Below are 20994 nucleotides of genomic sequence, written 5' to 3'. Positions count from 1 at the left end.
ACAGTAATAGTAATTCTCTATATCTCAATTTTATTCTTGAAGAAAATAGATCAATCATAGAGTGCTACGCTGTCTGGGTTACAGCTAATGGTCATAGCTGTTAACCTCATATGTTCTTTTATCTGCATGGTAATTATGAATCATTAAATTGAGTGGAACAGTAATCCTTTAGTTATTAAAGTAGAAATCATTTAACAAAGGCATTTAAAGTGATAACTTAAAAAACGTTATTTTATTGATGAACATTGTGCAATATTGTCAATATCTTAACAGTCCTACAAGAGTTTAAAAATATACCATTTAAACTGAGAGAGTAATGTATATATTTGCAGACCTTGCTGCAGCAGGCATGCCTTTATAGAATTGTACTCTAAAGACTATTCATTGGAAATTCTTTTTAATGAAGGACGAGGTAGGTAGTCTTCGTATAAATGGAACATGGGGTCCCATTTTAATAAGGCTTGAGCAGCTAAGGACACTTAGTTTTGTTAAACGCATCTACCAGAAAACACAAAATTGAGTATGTCCATTTCATTTACAAAAGGATATTTCAAATCTCATAATGTTAAAAATAATCAGATACGCCTTTAGTACAAAATGAGTATGTGATACTGCTAAGGTCCACTATGAAACATTTGTATTTTCTCACCACTGTACAAGTGTTTTAATGTGCTGATGCTGCACTCACCTGCTACTGTTGTCTTTGATGATTCCTTTGATGATGGTAGCCCTGCTGAGAAGGACTTAGGGAATTCCTGATTGATGAAAAACTGAACGTGAGCCAGCACTGTGCGCCTGCAGCCCAGAATGCCAGTGGTATCCTGGGTTCCATCAGAAAAGGGGTGGCCAGCAGGGCGAGGGAGGTGATTGTCCTCCTCTGCTTTGCCCTTGGGAGGCCCCATCTGGAGTACTGCATCCAAGTCTGGGACCCTCAACACCGGAAAGCTGTGGAAAGGGTCCAGAGGAGGGCCACAAAGATGATCGGAGACATGGAGCATCTCTACTATGAATATAGGCTGAGGAAACTAGGCTTGTTCAGCCTGGAAAAGAGAAGGCTGTGGGGAAAATTCATTGTGGCCTTCCAGTATTTATAAACATTAGGTAAATCAACTTTTTGCAGCAGTAGATAGGGATATGACAAGGGGGAATGGTTTTAAACTAAAGGAGGGGAGATTTAGATTGGATGTCAGGGGAAGTTTTTTAGTGAGAGAGTGGTGAGGTGCTGAAACAGGCTTCCCTGTGAGGTTGTGGATGCCCCATCCCTGGAGATGTGTAAGGCCAGGTTGGATGGGGCCCTAGATAATCTGATCTAGTACTTGATCTAGCGGCTGGCAGCCCTGACTGTAGTGGGGGGGTTGGAACTCGATGATCCTTGAGGTAGGTCCCTCCCAACCTAAGCCATTCTGTGATTTCAAATGACTGAATTATGTACTGTGAAATGACATGATAACTCTCCCCTTTCTTTTCCTGCCCCATTACTTTCAGTTTATTCTGCAACTTTGCTGAAAGTAATACTGTTGATTTTTTTTATTTGGTCAAATTTTACTACAGAAGTAGCCTTCATAAGGAGTTACAGTGGTTATAACATATCATTGGATTTATGTATTTCAGAGTTTGTGTGTTAAGGAGAATTAAGGAGATCTGAAGCTGCATCCTTAAAATAGCATAAAATTTAATATTAGAATAAGATATTTAAAAAATGTGAAGAAAGACATAAAAGAAACAAAGGCTAAAATAAAGCTGACCAGCTATGATGATTTTCAGATTGAAGATATGAGAGAACTTTGTTTTTCTTTTCTTAGTCTCCAAGTCATTTTGCTGGAAAAGAGATAATTTTAGATTTTACTTTCTATAGCAAAGTAGTTGGAGTTTGGAATGGTTGCTTTCCTAGTTGCTCTGCATCTGCTCTTGACCTATCCGGTGTAGGTGTCATGAAGAGTAAATTATGTATGATTTGGAGTTCAGGTATTTATATTAGCAGGTGCATGGATGTATAGTGTGTCAAATGCAATGTTTATCTTCAGATTTATTCTGTTGGACCTTATTGATAAGTATTTGGAGATTGTTTCCTTTAGTGATTATGGTGACATGGGAAGGCATTGCGTCTCTGCTCGTGGGTCTTGTTACTGACATGAGCTGTTCCACTTGCTATGAATTATTTGATGTTGGGCCACGCATCTCTGTATTAGCAATTTCTACAAGACAGATCATAGGGAGTGGTAGTTTCTTTCGTTAGTCCATCTGGTTTAGTTGGAAAACACAGACAAGCTGTATGCATTGCAGCCCCTCCTTCAGCTCCCCGAAGGACGTGTCTGTGTGCTTCGAATGCTGCCTGTTTTTTCCACTTTTATCAGCTGATCAATTAAAAGATAACTTGTTTCTTTTTAAAGCTTGCATTGATTAAACTGCCACATCTACAGTAAACCGCAATATCGTAATTTCAGCCTTTGCCATTCAGGACACACACTCTTATTTTTCTTCAGCTGAGTTGAAGTTTCTTTCCACCATTTCCCTTTGTGACAAGTTCTCCCTTCGCGTTTTCAAGGCAGAGTTGTCCTTTCTCACTCTGGGTATAGCCAGAAGGGCAGACTGTTCTACCTAAGCTCAAATCAGACTGTTCAGTAAACCCGATGAAGCAGTTGAGCCTGTGATTTGCTTTTCTGCTGCTTCTGTTCACATCTCCATGGATTTCACTACAGACTTTATTGGTAGCCAAAGTATTTATTTTGTGGCCTGTCATATGCAATTCAAATGATCAATTTAAATCTTGGTTTCATACTCCTACGTCAAGTCATCCTGGCTTCAGGAGCACAGGCTACAGCTTTGCATCCTCTCAAAGAGAATTCTCCCAAAGCGGGTAATTCACTTTCTTCATTGTAGTGCTTGCAGTTTTCTGTCAGTTTGAATGTTCCGCCTTCCTCCTGATGCCTGGCTCTTCTCAGAGCTCTGCATACTCTCTACTAGTAGCTTCTGTACAGGAAAATTTTTGGAACTAATGGCGACACAATCAATACACAGAAGATAATGAGGTACTGGTCTACTTATAACTGCTCTGTTCTCTACCACTTTCCCACCTCTTTCTGATAATATGCCCAGGAAAGAGCCTCTCAATAAGAATTATCATCTGTGCTCAAGGGTTGTGGTCCAGTTGGTACCCTGAGAACATGGCTTTACAGCTTTCTGCCTCTTAGCCTGAGGGGACAAAAGAAGCCTTTATTGGAAACCATGATGTCCCCTTGTGTACTGCTCACTGTTCGAAACAGAGACTGGCTTTGCTAGGGAGAAGTAGAAGGGCTCTGATGGTCCTTCTGCCAAGGCTTACCAAGCTGACTGTAGTAGGGTCTGTGGTAGAGCCATGCTAAGGAATAAATGGTTGGAATATACCTTTTGCCATTGTGCGGGCTGCTGTGTACATTTTAAGTTACGCCACACAGTGGAGGAGACTAAGACTTATTTTTTTTTGAAGGCCACTGTTGCTCTTCCTATGGGAGAGGTGATTATTATTATAAAAATATATTATCTTCAGTTAGAAACCTTCTGTCATCAGACTATCTAAAGGGACTCTACTTACACCATAAAATGCTTCCCCATGGTGGGTAGAAAGATATGCAATTACTTGTGTTTGTGAAGGGATGAACAGAGAGGTAGCAGGAAATGTATAATTACTGATAAGGAATTGAAATGGGTTAGGAATCTTGAAGTCTTGTCTGGGCTCCAACTGCTGTGTTACAATCATTCATTTATTCTGGTTTTACAATTAATCTATGGAGAACTGGCAAGAGTCATCATATAAGGGATTTGTTTTGCAACTGCTTGAACACATTTTGCAGATTCTCTCAGCACTGCTCCATAAGGCTAACTTTTCCTTAGAAGAGAAATTTTAATACCAAAAAATAAAGAGAGGGAAAAAAAGTTGCTGCAGTAACTTTTTTCATTTTGTATTAAACTAGTAATCTGGAAGCTTGTAACGTTTTCTGAAACGAGAGTTTTAAGACACAGCGTATTTTCTACATTCATGAAGTACCTATTGAAAAGCCAAGAGATATCAATTTTAAGGGAGAATTGACTAAGGTGCAAAGTGCAAATAAGTTGAGAATGTCTACGAATGTATAAGAAACTTCAGGTTTATGTTCCAGGGTAATTTCCCATCTTATAATTTATTACCTTGCTAAGTAACATTGTTAGTATCAATGATAGACCTTTCATCAACTGCAATGAATCGTTTTCATACTGAATGCAATGGAGCTGGTGTCTATTTTGAATTTTATGTAATGAGTATTACTTCTGTGATGGCAGTCAGAAGTCAAGTAAAGACAGCTATGGCAATTTAACAACTCAGGCACAAAATCTGATTTTTCCCTTTGCATTATAGATGGAAATAAATTTTGTTGTGAATATTTTAAAGCTTGGTTTAATTTTAATCCTGAAAGATCAGTTGACTATCTGTGATGACGAAGAAATTTAAAAGTACTCGTGAAGCTCATTTTCAGAAGCTAGCTGGTATTGCCATCTAAACTTACGCTTGATCAATATTTGTTCAGTCTGAAAATTTTGTTGTTGTAAGTAAGGGTATTTTCTGCAGGATGACAGAAAAAGGGAAAAGCACTGGATGTGAGACATAGGGGGAAAGCTGATCCATGAATATGGCTGTCTCCTTTGCCCCTGCAGGTAATGTTGCGTGCATCAGGACTTTGCTTACCGTACAAGGTGTTCTCCTTCAATACTAAATCTGCCAGCTCAGTGAATCCCAGACATGCTTAATTATCCTGTTCATATTTTTGGAATAGGGGAACTGGGAGAGGCACCTGGACCCTTTATGTGCTGCAAATACACCTGCACAATTTATGGTGGTTACTGCAGAATAGACTTTTCCATCAGCATCTTGCATTAATTGCTGATTGCTCACTTGGAATTTGGGAGCATCAGTTGGTGTAGGGCTGGCACACAGCCACAGAAAGGCATGATCTCTGTTTAGAGGTGTACTCCTACATCCTATTGGAAGTGCTGTTATGGGTGTATTACAGTCTTATTGAAATTGAGCTGTTGAGAGACATATTATCACCCCTGTGTTAGGGACTGAGGACACATTGCCAATGAAAGTGAATTTGAGTCCATGACCCATTGATACTAATGGCTGAACTAGCAATAAAATAAACTGGCTGTTCGTGTTTAAATAGGAGATTAAGCTAAGAGTTACTGGTCTCTGTTCAGTTGTAGGTCCTTTTGAAATTAGCCTTCTCTGATGTACTGGGAAATAGAAGAACAAACAAAGACAACCTATAGCTTACAAACCAGGACTCAGATGCCCACAAATTGTGTTGTTATTTTTATTCCTCTTCAGAATCTTTCCGAGGGTGCCGGGGGCTTGTGGTGTTCATCATGATGATTCTCAGAGCAGCTCTTCCAAACCTTCACACCTTTCTCCTAAATCAGTAATTTAGCAATACAATTACATTTATTATTTTTTCATTCAGAACTATTCTAGAGCCATTGTGAATTGATGGCTGTCTTGAGAAGACCCAGTTGCACAGCCTCCAGGGTGGAGAGGTGACAGCGTCATGGACAATTGACATCGACTGTGATGCTCACTATTTCAGACGGTGCACATAGCAGTTTTCCATCCTTAGGATGTCTTACATTCCCTGCTAGTATTCATTTATTTCACACAGAAATAAATAATTTTCATTTATCTGACTGCTTTAATTTGAAGTAGTTGGGGAACTTGTCGTAAGGGACAAAGACATTCTTGTATATTGGTGCGAGAAATTTATGATCTTTTCTCCTTCCTCGTTGAAATCCTGATCCTTGCAGTCTTGTAGTGAACATCAACTTTATTACTGACTTCACTGAGCATAGAAATGTGATCCTGAAAGAACTGAAAGATACAGGAAGAATATGGATTAGTCCTCTAAGAAGATATTGTTCAGAATTTCTCCTTTAGGTGCCATTTCTGGCTCAGGAAATGAAAAATAAATAAGGAAAGGTCCACTAGCAGCAGTGCTAGTTACACACTCACACAGTTGTTCTTTGCAGATGGTTTAAAAGGGACGTTTGGAACGATTTCTGAACAACAAAGAAATAGACATTTCTTGTAAGGTGAGACCATGTATATGTTTGGTTTTACTTTTGCTTCGATAGGCATAAATGTTTGGACTAAACGAAAGTCATCTGATAACTGTCTGTGTGGTACAGCTGAAACAGAATGGCCAGGTTCCATGGAGGTAATCTGTACAGATAACAAAGTAATAGTTGATGAGATTAAAAAAAAAAGAAAGAAACTAGGAAATTATTAAAATTATTAATCAATACTGGTTGTCAACACCGAGACATGTGGTAATATTACTCAGTTTGCCAAGAACTGCAACTAAGAAAACAATTGAAATCTTGTTTCAGTATCTTGATCTAGAAAATCTTCAGTGACTTTTAACACTTCAGAAGGAAAAATTTCTCTAATCATTACTTAAGACAGCACAGTACTTTTTACCCTTGGTTATTTTGGTTCCCAACCTTATGCATTTCCATCATGATGCTCCAAGCTGGGAGACCATCCACAGGTGACAGGACTAAATCTCTCACATGTTGCAATGTAGTAGTGTCACGCTGCTTGCTGCTTCCTTGTCTAACCTCTAGCATAGCAAGTATTTTTTCTCCCCAACTTTATATGAAATTAATTGAGGCCATTCCTCTTGTTTAGCCTGATGATTTTGTATGCATACATCAAGTAATAAAATGGAAGCCGGAGAATTGTAGCTCAGCATGGAAGGAGTATTCCATGTGTGTTTGGAATGTGCTTTTTCAGCCTTCATCACCTAATGCACCTAATGTTATCCAATATTGTCTGATTCAGAATCAATGTCAACAATACGTTTTTAAAATGAGAAATATGTTTCCTACTGACCTGTGGGGAATTGTCATGTACAATAATCCAATAGCGTTGTGATGAATCCGCATTAAAATATTGAACTCAACATTATCCTTATATTTAAAGAGTATGAAACGATTCACAGACTGAACACTTTGTGAAGGAGTCATAGAGTCAATTCTTCACATTTTAGACTTGTGTTCTAAACCCTGGCCTACAGTGCCTTTATTTTGGGTTTGCTATTAAATATATTTATATGAGAACGTAAGTCTGTATTTGATGGCATGAATCAAAGCCGAACTTTGTAAGGATTACAGAAAGACTACGGAAAGATTAGACTTTTTTGCCTTTTGGTTTTATTTCTCTGTGATGTATTTGTTTATATGTTCTAAAGAAAAAATATTTCAAAAGAACGCTGTTACAATTCCTTTATTAATCAAGTTGTGTTTTCCCTGCTTTGCTCTTGATATGTGGCTTGAAAGTTTAAAAATTTTAGAAGACACTTGCTGAAATCTTTATGCAAAAGGCAAGAGTTCCCATGCTGATTGCTAGGCATTTGATATAAATAAGCATTAAGTGAAATAAATCTGAAGTCCCATGAAAGCTGAAGATCTGATCTAGAGGATTTTAAAGTGATTTAACGAGTAGTGCTCTCTCATATCAGTTGCTTAGTTTTCATTGTGTGGTTTCTTGTAATATTTCTTGACTTCGCTCCGCAGAAGAGGAGAGTAGAATGAATTGCTAAATATATAAAGAAAATAAGAAGGGGTAGAATGCTCTTATTTTAATGTCTGTTTTTTATCCTCACTCCCTCCAGTATCTGTCCACAATCTTCCTCTATATAGATCACCTTTAGTATCAAAGAAGTAATCAAGCAAGATCTTTAAATTGTATGTTAAGGAGAAATGTATGTTCAGTGAAAAAGAGCCTACCAAACACCACCTCAGCAGTGAGACAGACCTGCATGTCAATGAAGTAAGAGAGGGATGCTTAACCTGCCATATTCATTGCTCTATGTCTGTGTTGCTCTTAATTTTAATGCAGTGTAAGATTGTGAATTCCTCCCATTTTGGATGCCATCAAATAGATGTTTTTTACCCCAAGTTTTGTCTTTTGTACTCTTCTAAAGACAGCAAAATGGTGATTATCTGAAGGACCCTCTTCCCTTCTGAAACTAAAACCATAATTTTGTTTTCTTCTCTTACTCCTTTGTGAGCCTCTTTTCTTAACAGCCAGCAATTTTAAATGTTTATTCTTACCTAGCAATTTAAGTGATCATCTCAAATCCAACCTCCCAACCAAGAGGTTTGGTGTGCAGACTTACTAAAATGTGCTAACACGTTCACAGTCTTCATTTAATTGTAGCCTTAGTTATCTATCAGTAAATAGCTGAGACCTTAACTGGGCTAAGAGAAAAAAAAAAAACAGGGAGCCCAGTGTTACATTATGTCGTAGTTTCACTCTTCTTTGAATTTGATTCCCAAATATTTGTGTGCTAGATTGCTCTTTACCTTATCTAAGTAGCTGGTAAGCTTCCTTTCTTTTTCCTGAGGGTGTGCTGTTATTCTTTTTATGTTCAGCTGTCTGAGTGCAGTGTGTGCAAAACATATCGTGATTTTAATCTGCAGTCTGGATTTCAAAATGATCACCCCTCTCAGGAAGAACTATAACATGTTAGAATATCATTCAATAGTAAAACATGGTGTTTTAAATACATCTTTGCTAACAAGGAAAATTAATTTGTTTAGATGTCTTAATATCTCAACTTTTTTTTATGCTGAATGAGCCTTAATTAGGGGGACATGATGGACCATACAAGGAAGCTCTAACACATATTTTGTTCCTTTTTTTTTTTTTTTCAGTGAAAATCAGCAGTAGGCTTTCTCACTTTATTATAAATAGATCCCTATTTGAAATACGAGGAGAGACCAGTGCTATGAAATTGACCTCAGTTTAATTATGTTGGTTTATAAAAACACGGAAATCTATCACTGTTTCGAAAACATTAGTAATAATGAGCAGGTGCTACATGTGACAAACTACCTCACCCACAATTATAATACAGTTATAACTGCTCTTGAGTTAACAATGCCCTGGCTGGTTATTCTGTCAGTGAATGGTATATTTTTGGGTGGTTCTCTGTTCAGTGCATCACTTGTGTAATTTTGAATATGCTTTAACATGTCATTGATACACTGATAACTTGAGCTTTAACCAGAAGTTTGTCCTAGCCCATCTCTTGTCTACACCAACAAATTCTATAGGGATGCTGGCATACAGAGTTGCAGATTAAAATCAGATGGCTGAAATGGTTATCACCAGCTGTCCAACTCCTTTGACAGACGTTGCAATTTCAGGGCTGGTGTGGCTGAGCTGCATGCCAAGCATGGCAGCTACCAGTCTGGCCATGAAGACAAGCCACAGGCAGAAGTTATGACCAGAAGAGCTTGAGCTAATGTGCCAGGATTTTGGGGTGTGGTTTAGAGATCAAATGCAGCTTGGCTCTTGGATGTGACACGCATTTTACCAGTAGTCAGCATCACTTGTCTGTGGTCCCCCAAACCTTGACCACACATTTACATGTGCTTGGCCGCTTGTCAACCCTCAGCTGTGTAGTTTCAGGTGGTACCGTGGCTTCAGTGTGAACCAAGTCTTGCTCTTTTTCAAAGCTTGCTTTAGAATGAGGCAGTGATGGCTGCCATTCCCACTCCAGCTATGCCAGCTGGGTGCCGGACTGTGCTGCTGCACCTAGGCCTGGTGTGCGGTTGTCCCCTGCACAGACTGGGCCTCTCTGTCAGGCCTGGAAACTTCTGCACCCCTCTTCACCCTCTGCCCCTGCTCCTGTCCTTCCCAATCACTCTGCTGGGAGTCCAAGGGGGACCTTTACATTGCTGCTGACAGCCTGCTGTGTTGTCATGGCTCATGAAAGAGAGACTATAGAATGTCAAATCTGTGCCTCTGTATTCATTCACACAGCGTATCTGCCATGTTACATATGGCTTTGGTTTTCTGTGCTGTAGAGCTGCTCAGAATACTGCATGGTACATAGATATAGAATCATTAAGGTTGGAAAAAACCAGTAAGATCATCTAGTCTAACCACCAGCCCACCACCACCATGCCCACTAACCCACGTTGCTCAGTGTCACATCCACATGGTTCCTGAACTCCTTCAGGGATGGTGAGCCCACCGCCTCCCTGGGCAGCCTGTGCCAGGGCTTCACTACTCCTGCTAAAAAGAATTTTTCCTAATATCTAACCTGAGCCTCAGCATCATGTGCTGTCCCTAGTTATTACTTTTTTCTGTGATACAGATTGAAGAGCAGTAAGATTTATGTAATAGAGATTTCTCTGGGACATTGATACCAATGTTTTCTGCATTATCCACTTTGAAAGCACTTTGACCAGGGAAATTGTGAAGTAATCTTGGTTAAAGTGCTGCTGTATGGCCAAATAGATGTTAGTGATGCTTAAACAATACTGCATAAATGTAGTGTGAAAAAATCTTTGTTGAAATTATGCTGCTTAGGTTACTAAATGAAGCACCCTCAAATGATAAAACACTGACTTTCCTCTTTGTGGTGCAGTCACATATCTTCCCACTTGTTTGCCTGTCTTGTGCACTCAGTGTTGGCAGCACTGTGGGCAGAAGAGCGTCTGAGGGCAGAGGCACTGACTGTACTTTGTGGCATTGCTACCTGAAAGTGGAATCGAAGTAGCGTGTGAAAGCCTGGGGGAGCAGAGCTCACCCTGTTCCCCACCACAGTTATTCTGCCAGCTCCCCTGCTGTCACAGTATGGTTTGGCAGCGATATCATCAGAGCCTCACTGTGTCTATGCCTTTCTGTTATTTGGGAGTGTTGCCAGAAACTCTTCTGACACAGACAATGGAAAAATAAGTGCAAATTTTATTTTATTTTATTTTTTTACAACTTTATTGTTCAGTAAGAGCAGGACAGAATTTCCTGGGACCAAGAAAAGGCGCTTCTGTAGCCTGAGGCTGTTCTTCCTGCTCAACCTCAAAAACCCGCTGCATTCAGTGCACATGGGAAGGACTCACCGAGGCTTTTATAGCAGAAAATGTTAGGCAGACCCAACGACTACCAGCTTCACTATTATATGTAGGTGCAAATATGTGGGGAGTTTGTGTACATTTGCAATGTAGTATGTATTTGGGAGTGAGCGCTAATGGAAATTGGCTGAAGGAGAAAGCAAGAGGTAGAGAAGAAGAATTTTGTGATAGGAAAAACATATTGCATAGTTTAAAAGCTTAGCCACAAAAAATCCAGCCTTCTGGGAAAGGTACTAAGGTGAATGAAATGAGTGATTCATTTTTAGAGTTGAATAAGGACTGAAGAATTAAATAATGATTGATATCAAGCAATATTAGTAAAAAACATTGACTGCACTGTAAGATGCAAACAGTGAGAGCAAGCTGTTTGGCCATACTCTATGTATTATTTGACTTATAAATTTTAAATGAATACTCAGAGTGATGTGAATTAGACCTTCCTTAGATAACTGGACTTTTTTTAAAGAGAAACCATGTTTTAAGTATAAAGATGAGCTGTAACAAGGAGTTTATGACAGGAACACATGACTCTGCTGGTGTGGATTGGAGAACTGTTAGCTGGTAAACACAACTAACAACAGTCTTCATAATACGTAACAAAAAAACTTGTCATTAGTCACGTTAGTGAGCATTGCACAATCCAAATACATCTGAGAAATGAAGAGAGAGATCTTTTTTCCATTAGAATTTGTAATTCAGTTTCCATTGGAAACTCTGTAACTGCCCTGTGTCTTGGCATGTGGTAAATAGGGTAAATGCATTTATTCCTTTGGTATTTTCTACTCAGTACACATACTATGTGGAAAAAAAAAAATGCTGTCATCAGTATGAGATTGATAACATGACATGCTCTTGTCTGCATTAAATGTTACCTAGATGGAAAATTAAGTCCCTGTATCAGCAGACCCCACTTGCTGCAATAATACTCTGTGTTGCATGTGGGGATGGTATTGCTCTGCATTTTGGTGCCTCCCCTGAGATCTCAGTGCTTAGCAATGCATCTCTGAAGAGATGTGCTTTAGTTGGTACTTCGCTTGATTCAAAGGTTGTGATGTTGCCTGATCAAATGATCTGCTCTTGAACTATTTGCTATGCAGGCAGTATTCCCCAAAAATCCAATGTATGCAGCACTCCAGCAGCCTGGCAAGTGGCACTGCTTGAGATTATTAAAGATTTCTTAAGATGAAAACCAGCGAAGATAATTTCTAAATATTTACCATAATTCAGGAATTCTTTGAGTTATGACTAAGGAGAATGAGAAGTTAAGAAAATCTCATTTGCACGTACCAATTTCTTCTCATCTCCAGTTGCCCATGATAACGACATTGTGCTTGACAAAAATTATAAGGTACAGTTTTAATGTATTTTTAATCGTCTCTTCATGTAATTTCACAACTGAAAATGAGAGTGTCATTAGCTGAATCACCAACGCACCTTCCACATACTTGACTGGGGGAAATTTGCTAGAACGTAAAGGAACATCTGAGGCTGGCAGCCAGGACCATCCCACCGCCCCAGCCAGGAGTGACGCCGCTGGGGGCATGAGGGCAGGGCCAGCCCCCAAAGGCAGGGCTGGGCTGTGGACCTGCAGCTGGGCCTGGCTGCGGGAAGGCTGGGGCCAGGCAGGGCTGTGGGGAGTTGGAGCCTGGCCCTGCTGTGGCCTGGCTGGGGCTGGGGCTGACAGGCCTGGGGCTGGTCAGGGTCAGGGAAGACACGTCCCCAAGGGCATGTGATGCTGAGGGGGACGTTTCTGCGGAAGCTCTGTGGATGGAGAAGGTGACAGGCTACTCTGCTGGGAGTGCAAAGGAGTCTATACACAGTGCAAGAGACTTTGGTTCAGATGTTTGGGAGTTTCAGTGCTATATGAACGTAAACTGGCAGGTGATAGGCAGTTCAGGAAAAGCAAGTTGGTAAAAGGGCAGCCAGCCACCATCAGAACCTGTATTTCTGAAAAAAAACCAACCAACCAGACTTACATCAAAGGTGATGCAGATCTTAGGCTCTGAACTATACAGCATGCTATTTCATTCTATTTAGCAATAGAACATTGCTAAAGTATTGCCGCGGCCATGTCCAAATTATTATACAAGGCAAATTTGAGGATTAGAAATAAAGACTGCACTGAGACCGCAGATTAGCATTGCAATGAACTTAAGCCTTAAAATGGATATGATCAAGTGTGTCTACTATAATATGCAATTTATGTATCTTTATTTATTTTTTGTAATTGTAATTGACTGTAAGTAAAATAGAATCTGATTTAGTGTAATTAAGAAATAGATGGTAGATTGTTGACAAAATATTAAAAGCATATTATTTCCTAGGGGAGGGGAGACTACAAGGGGACATTTTGAGCCAAGCTGCAAATTTATATATATATTCAGAATAGAATGAAGGTCTTGACATATTGTTTGCAAGTGTTTTTGAAGCATTTTCATACTGTCTTGCTGTTTTATGGAAAGATAAACAAAAAATAAAGCAGAAAAATATATCCCTGAAGATGGCAGTAAATCAACCATTCCTTTATTTGCCCTTCCTAGCAAAAACTGACTAATTGGGTAAGCCTAATGGTCTTCAAGTTCACCTTGGAGAGGTTGTCAGCTTGAGATGAGTAATGTGATGAGAACTGTTGGCTTTTCCTTCTTGATCGGATCTGCTCAAGACAGATGCTTGTCCCAGCCATGAAGCAGGGGAGGCACATCGATTGCATGGATGGGATGGTGATTGAGTCTTTTGAATTTGGTGTAGATGCAGAAAATTGTCAGTGCTAATGAAAAGTCTTCTCATAATACTCTTTAAGGACTCTAGAAAGATGGTTTTCTGTTTCTTTTTACACCAGACATGGGTACATATGAGTAAGAATGATTATAGATGGAAACTGTTTCTGTTGAAAAATCCAAAAATAAAGGAGTTCCTTCAGTTTTCCCTGTGATGTCTAATGCAGTTAGGCTGTTAATTAAGATAAACCTAGTAAAATGTCCCAATGTCCATGAAGTGGTGAACTGAATAGCATATTTTGCTACCAGAATGTGAGAATATTATGTTTATTTCCGTTAGGTTTTAGCATAAATATTAAGTAGTGTAACTGCATTTTGTCAGGTTTTGCCCTAAGAAGAACACAGAAAAACAATTGCTGGAAAAGCAAGAGACTGGAAGAGGGTAGTAAACGAGCAGATGAAACTGCTTTAGAATCAACAGCAACCTTTCAAACAGTGTGTTTTTAAGGCTGTAATCTCCTCTGGGCAGAGAACATCTCATATTCTCCATTTTGTGCTGCTCTGTGAATGGAATCTTCTGTCCTCTACAAGGCTTTGAGCAGAGAGGCCAGACCTTTGTGCATTACAGCTCTGTTTCTTATTCTACATAAGATGACCTGCTTTCATTTTTTGCTGGTATTCTGCTTGGCAATCTTTTTATAAAGTGGATTTTTTTTTTGTTTTGTTTTGTAAAGACCTATTTAGCCCTCCTTTCCCTGCACCAGTGGAGTTTTATTAGATCATATGGCAGCCTGCCATCTTCCTTATTAACAAAGCTTTTTTTCCCAAATAAACATGTTCCTTGTGTACACTGCCTCCTATTTATGATTTATTTCCCATTCTAAAGCTACAATCTACAATATTAAAAATAATACACAGACAGATGTTTATCAGAGGTTGAACAGGGCTTTATTGTACTGAGTCTGGTATTTGTGGTTTATATTTCTTTAATCTCTGGTGAAGAGTGCACCTCCCACCCTCCCCAATTTACTTCTGTCTCTTATTACCATTACAGCAGGTGATGATGCCCTTTAAACATATTTTCTTTCAGGCTGTTATGTGTTGAAATCTGAATGGTTGTAAGAAGAAATACGTTGGCGTATTTAAAATGAAGTTCTTATTTAAGGAATCAGAAATTAGGCCTTTATTCTGGAATGTAGATTGACCCAGGGGCAGGGATTTTCAATTTATGTTACTCCAGCAGGGTATTTGATCACCCTCTGCTGGCTGTACTGCCAGCATTGCTACCAATTCAGTGGATTTTGGGAGTGTCTTTATTGTGGACCAGTCCTGGATATAATTTAGGATTTCATTTTGTTGGTTAGAACTGTTTTACTGTAGTTTAGTGGTAACAGTTTTAGATCATTGGCTGCGTGAATACGTTTTTTTATTATCTGAATGGATGGAGTAGAGTTATGGCCCTGGGTCAGATAACAATCTCAGACCTGTTAAATAAGGAGCTGTGACATGCATCATAACAGTGGCCTAAAACACCATATTTTTTCAATATGACACTTCATTGTCTTTTTTTTTTGGCCTGTGGTTGGACTTGCATTACAAAAACAAACAGCACTTAGCTATAATTAAAAATGCCCTACAGTAAGTGGGATGACAAAACAATAGGAATGCTCTTCATATGTATGAAGTCAAGTGTAAATGAAGTCTAAAATAATTAAGTTGAATGCAAGGATAAAATTATCTTGTTGGTTAGGCACAGAAAGCGTAAAATAGTCACATACAATAGCAGATCTTGTATTTTACAGAAAAAAAGACTTCTTAATGAGAAAATTCTTTTTGTATCATGAGGCAAATTCATCTCTTGCTGTTGCAGCTGAAAGAGAACCTACAATTAATGATTTTAAATGCATTCATTCGTATACTAATGAATATTTGTACATAGATGGTTTATGCGTATGAGCATCTACCTCAAACTTATGAGCAATATGCCTGTTGGTACTAGAAATATAAAGTTCATAAAAATGGGATATGTACATCATAGTATACTTGGCATTCATTTTTTCCAAGAGAGTCTAGTTATACCTGGAAGTGTGTTTATTAAGACTTTGTATCAAAGAATCAGTGTATTGGCAAGACACATTTTCGAATTATGCTTCAGACATAATTACAAATGTAGTAAGCTGTAATTATAAGGAGGGCTGTGTTTTTCAACCTCCAGTAGCTGTCATCTGCTTCAAGTTTAGCTGTAGTTAGAGCCTTGCTGACCAACCTACTGATGTTTCACTAATTGCCACTTGAAAATGAAAACTGCATAGCTTTGAAATGTTATTTGTGAAAGAAGGATCGTGCTGGCTTGTTTTCAGAACTGGAGCTCTTCCCCCTCCTCTTGTCTAGACAAGCCAAGTACAAGGCTTTCTAGTGATAAGAGCTTTCTGGTGTGTTATTAAGCACACTGGTCTAGTCTGGACTGGTCTGGATTTCCGCAGTAGTGTTTGGAGGTTTCTCCTGTATTTTGATACAGATCTCTGCAGGTTTCCGTACTAACATTCACTTTGACATATTCTTAATATTTGTTTCCTATTATCTGCATCAAACTGACTTTGATCTGCCTTGCTTTGGAAAAAGAGTTAATTCCACTCTTAGAAAAAGCACGTATTGTTTGAATATATTTGCTATGCAAACTACTCTAAAGTATTGAATTTCAGTTCACAGGTCACAAATACCTCATGTTAGGTATGCTCCCTGTTTGGAAATATTTGTATGTTTTCACTGAATAATCTGTTTAATAAATTTGTTCCATTCCTACAGTGCATTTTTCTTTTAAAAATGTCTTCAGACTTCAGTAAAACATGATTGTGCAGGCTAAGTTTTGCACTATTCAGTCCTCCATGAGGTATTAAATTTATTAGATAGCATATGAAGTAGCATATGAAGTCATCATTGATGTTAACAATGGTATTTCTGCCACTTGTACATCAGTGGTCCTTTTCCTAATTTAATATAAAGGAAGACACAATGAACCATAATTGTACAGAGAAGTCCTTTTTTTAGATATTTAGTAAGTCTTCATTGGATAGTTCTAGACTTAGGACATGGAAAATGCTGTCCTGTGTGTAATGTCAGCTGTCACTGCTTGCTTAAACTGCTCTTTACAAGTACTTCTGGGCTTCTTTGGGATCTCATGTATGCATAGATTTTAGCTTTGCCCAGTTCTAAGCCATTCCATGATCTTTTTGTTGGGCTTCTTTTGTAATGGATCTTCTCTCTCAGCCATACTTCTACCGACTTACTTGCTTGATTCATCTTTTGAGAAAGTTTGCTCCATCCCAGTCAGCAACATGATGGCATGGCTTGAGATGGAGTACTTTGTAATCAACAAAGAATTCCTGTGGTATAGAGAGCGACCATCCAGTCCCTGTGGGGACATCAGCAGAGGTCTGATAACTCTTTTTCTTTCTCTTTGATAATGGTGATATTCATGTCACAGGGAAGAAGCAAGTAGCTGTGGAATACTGAATCCAAATTTCAATGCAGTTTATATCTGGGGGAAAAAAAAGAAAAAAAAAAGCTTAAATCACAAATTCTTTCCTCTGATTAGTCCTCTGACAATAATGTTAGTTAAAATACAGCACTCTAACAGAGCTACTAAAAATTTAATGCTTCATGTATTCTGTTGTTTGAAAACCGTATAAACTGGTGGCAAATAGAAACTCAAAGTTCTTAGCTTTAGTTTCTTTTGAGTTGCTATCTTGCTTGAGCATTTTATATCAGTCATGAGGGGAATGTGGGAGGCTTTATGTTAGGGCTCAACATGAAGACACAGTAAAGAATTAAAAAATGCGGCCAAAGTGACATGCCACGTGTTTTAACTTCAAGCAACATGGTGTTTGATACTTCTCTTTCAAACACAAGCAGCGTGTCTGTTGCTACTCTAATGAAAATTACTATAAATTGCTGAGATGTTCTTAAAATTAGAGTGAAAACTGCCTTTTCTGGTGTGCCTATTTAAAATGTCTGCAAAGCTTGAACCCTTTCACTGTAACTTTTCTAATCTTCCAAAACAGCTTTATACTTTCCTTGTTCCAGTTTCTGACTTTGTGAGTTTGCAAAGTGAGTCCTAAGCGTGGTAATCATCAGATTGCATTGAGACGGATCTTTTCTGTTGCCTGTCCAAAAGTAAGTGTTAATAGCCTTCTTAGTTTCTTGGGTTTCAAAGGCTTACTCTCTTTGGTCAAGGCCTTAAATGGCTTTTCAGTTCTTCATCATTACTGAAGAGGATGAGGAATGTGGAAAAATACTTTGTATAATAGTTTACTCTCTAATTTAAATACTTCATAAATCTTGAGGACTTTACTTAGGAAAATACTTAAAGTGCAGTTTGACCAACTGCAATACAAATACATATTCTGAGTGCACAGGAAATGCTTGTGTTTCTTACGCAGCATATTACAGCTTTTATTTATATTCTTAAGTAGCATTTTAACATGTTGCACATGTTGATGCATATATTTTACTGCAGCAACTTCTTGTTGGTATGCATACCAAGATGTCATTAATACTTGAGATTTGAAGTTTTCAGAGAGAGGCCTGCGAATCACTCTTAGCTACAAAGCAAATATGCTACGAAAAATGATTTCATTCCCCTTCCCAATTTATTTCTCCCACCCCCCCAGTGATTACCATGCTTATATTGCACATCAGATATAAGTGTGCAAATGTCATCCCTCGGTAACTGTTGTAGGGTCTTTTTAGAATTACAGCTCCTGTCTTCTCTGTTCCGAGCAAGTCCAATCCTTGTGCTGTTAAGATTAATGGGAACTCTCCTGTTGAAGCTACTGAAGATGAACAAATGTTGAAGATAAAAATCAGCTCTCTCAAGCAGAATCAGCCAGCCCAAACTGCAGCCCTGAGGAAGCCTAGATTTCAGGGAATTATATTACTTTAAATAAAGGGCTTGTGAGTGTTTCTTGGTTTTAGTTCCATCTACTTTGCCATTGCTTCAGAATGACAATCGCCAGAATTTGTCAACATGCTAAAGGTGTAATCATTAAACTAGAATTTGTCTAGATATAATGTGTCCTCTGCTCTGTGTCAGTAGTGTATTTATCTTTGGAACAAGCCTAGTGAAAAAGCGTTTTATAATGGTATTTATATTTCTGTGAATAATTCTTAATTGTATCTCAACTGCTTAAGATTAAGCTTTGTTTCTAGAGGTGACATTTAAATGATCAGTTTAGCTGAAGGGCAATGGCATTTTAATTATCGACCATGTAGACAATCTAAGTACATAATGTTTAAATACTGAGCTATTACCATTTCAGACTGAGGACAAGTAAGTCAGATTGAAGCCTTGTCTGACTGGGCTCAGAAAGTTAAAGAAAAGCATGCACCATGAGCAGGAACTAGGCTCTAATTTCTATGACAAGTTACCGCTGGTGGAGCTTACTGAATCTTTATCAGTAAACAGGATGCCAAGGATGGCAATTGTCCATCTTGGTCACCCAGAGCAGGTAAGTGTGTAGCTCTCAAGTCAGCATAAAAATTGAGTGGGAGAGGAGGTGAGAGGAGGTGAGAGGCTTTACCTTGACATGGTCTTTTAAGAGATAGAGATCAGTCCAGTGTGATTACTTAGATAGCCTCAGTCCTTTTGCACAAAAGGGAAAAGGGAGAGAAATTAAGAATGAGCTTGAAGTAATGATGTTTTTGTTTAAATACCTTGTCTCAGAGGAGTTTTTCCTTGTGACTGAACCATATTTAGCAAACCATTCATTTGTTTTCAATGAATGAAATGTAAAGGAATACAGTGAGCCTGCATATAGCATAGCATCCAGATGCTTTATAGAGGCTTTAGAGTTTCCTTACTAAAAAAAAAAAAGCAAACTGAAATGTGGGAGCTCAGTGTGCAGGCAGTGAGTGCTTGACTGTAATTAGCTGGGAGACTGGCAGATTGGCTTTGGGAAGGTAGTTAAGGAGTAATTGTCTGGACAGGACTGTTGCTGGTTACAGACTAGGTACTGCCTTACAGCTGGTGCTGTTTACATTGGGCAAGACTTTTTTTAATGTGAGACAGTGATTATATTTATTCACAGTGCTATCTTGCCCCACATACATAAACTGCTACACAAACATAGGTGAGAACATAGTCCATGTTGTAAGTAAGTGAACTGTAAGCATTGCGAACTAGAAAAATCTTTTGTCTTTTTTAAAATAAGTTGAATTTTCAAAATGACAAATCTGGTTTTATTAGTGGATTGATTCCAGTGATCTAAAATTTATCACATATAGTCAGACATAATTCATACTTGAGATGCTTACAAATACTGCATTATTTTCTTTGGTGATGAAGTGTGAAAGACCCATCCACCAAGATAGCATCTATGTGAAAAATACCAATTGCTTTTAATATCAGTCATTCTAGGTAGTGAAGAAGATAAACACCAATTTCCTCATCAATTTTTGTTTTGATTTCCTTTTTGCCTTTCAGAGTGCAAATTCACCTGCGCCAGTGGTAAATGCTTGTATCTTGGTTCATTGATTTGTAACCAACAGAATGACTGTGGGGATAACAGTGATGAAGAGAACTGTCTGCTTGTAACAGAGCATCCACCTCCAGGCATCTTTAGCTGTGAGTACTTGCTCTTCGTGTGCATCTGTGTATGTATGTGGAATATGTCTGTTACCTCAAAAATCAGTGTCTTCAGAAACCTGGTCTGCTGTATCATATCTAGGGGAGCTGAGATAGTGCACTGAACCAGCAGTGCTGTCTAACATGCTTTCTGTGGGTGTCTGAATCTGGAAAGTTGAGGTCATGTGGAGGGAAGTGGAGGAGTTTGTGCTGCAGGAAATGAGGTTGCGATTGTATGAACTGTAAGTGGTTTCTGAGAAAGAAAGCATAATATTTTAAGCAATTAAAAAAATGTTTTCCAATTTTTTTCCATTTCTGAAAAATGTTTTGTGCTTTGTGTATGTGATAGTCTTCACATGCTATTGAGACTATTAAGAAATTTGTTTCAGTCATTGTATAGATTATATTAGTGCAGAGATCAGCACTAATTTGGTAGGTCACTGAGCTTTGGAGGTATGTATTTAAAATAGCTTCACTTGCTATTCTGTGGTGCCTAAGTATCTCAGAGAGAGTGACAGAATTTCTCTCTCAGTACTTTGCCCTCGCTGATGGACACCAAAACCAAATTTTGATTTTGTATTTTTGTATCTTCTGCAACTGTTTTTAAACCACAGTTCAGCTTTCTGAGTAGAGGAGAAGTTTTCCAATAACGATTCTGGTCTACAGATGCAAGAGAAGTGCTGTTACTGTGATGATTTCCTGTCATATGTCAGGGTACTGTAT

At 38.6% G+C, this 20994-nt stretch overlaps 1 long non-coding RNA gene across 1 annotated transcript in view; it reads left to right on the top strand.

Moving 5' to 3' along the window:
* The window catches only part of LOC100545207, an 88483-nt gene extending 67989 nt beyond the window's left edge, over window positions 1-20494 (top strand). Inside the window, exon 3 of the long non-coding RNA XR_792923.3 lies at window positions 20131-20494. This is a non-coding gene — a long non-coding RNA (uncharacterized LOC100545207). The remainder of the gene's footprint in view (window positions 1-20130) is intronic.
* Window positions 20495-20994: the final 500 nt, after the last annotated feature.

Source organism: Meleagris gallopavo, chromosome 3 (genome assembly GCF_000146605.3).
Source record: "Meleagris gallopavo isolate NT-WF06-2002-E0010 breed Aviagen turkey brand Nicholas breeding stock chromosome 3, Turkey_5.1, whole genome shotgun sequence".
NCBI lineage: Eukaryota > Metazoa > Chordata > Aves > Galliformes > Phasianidae > Meleagris > Meleagris gallopavo.
The sequence above is the reverse complement of the archived record's forward strand: the minus strand, read 5'-3'. Positions and strand labels throughout refer to the sequence as shown.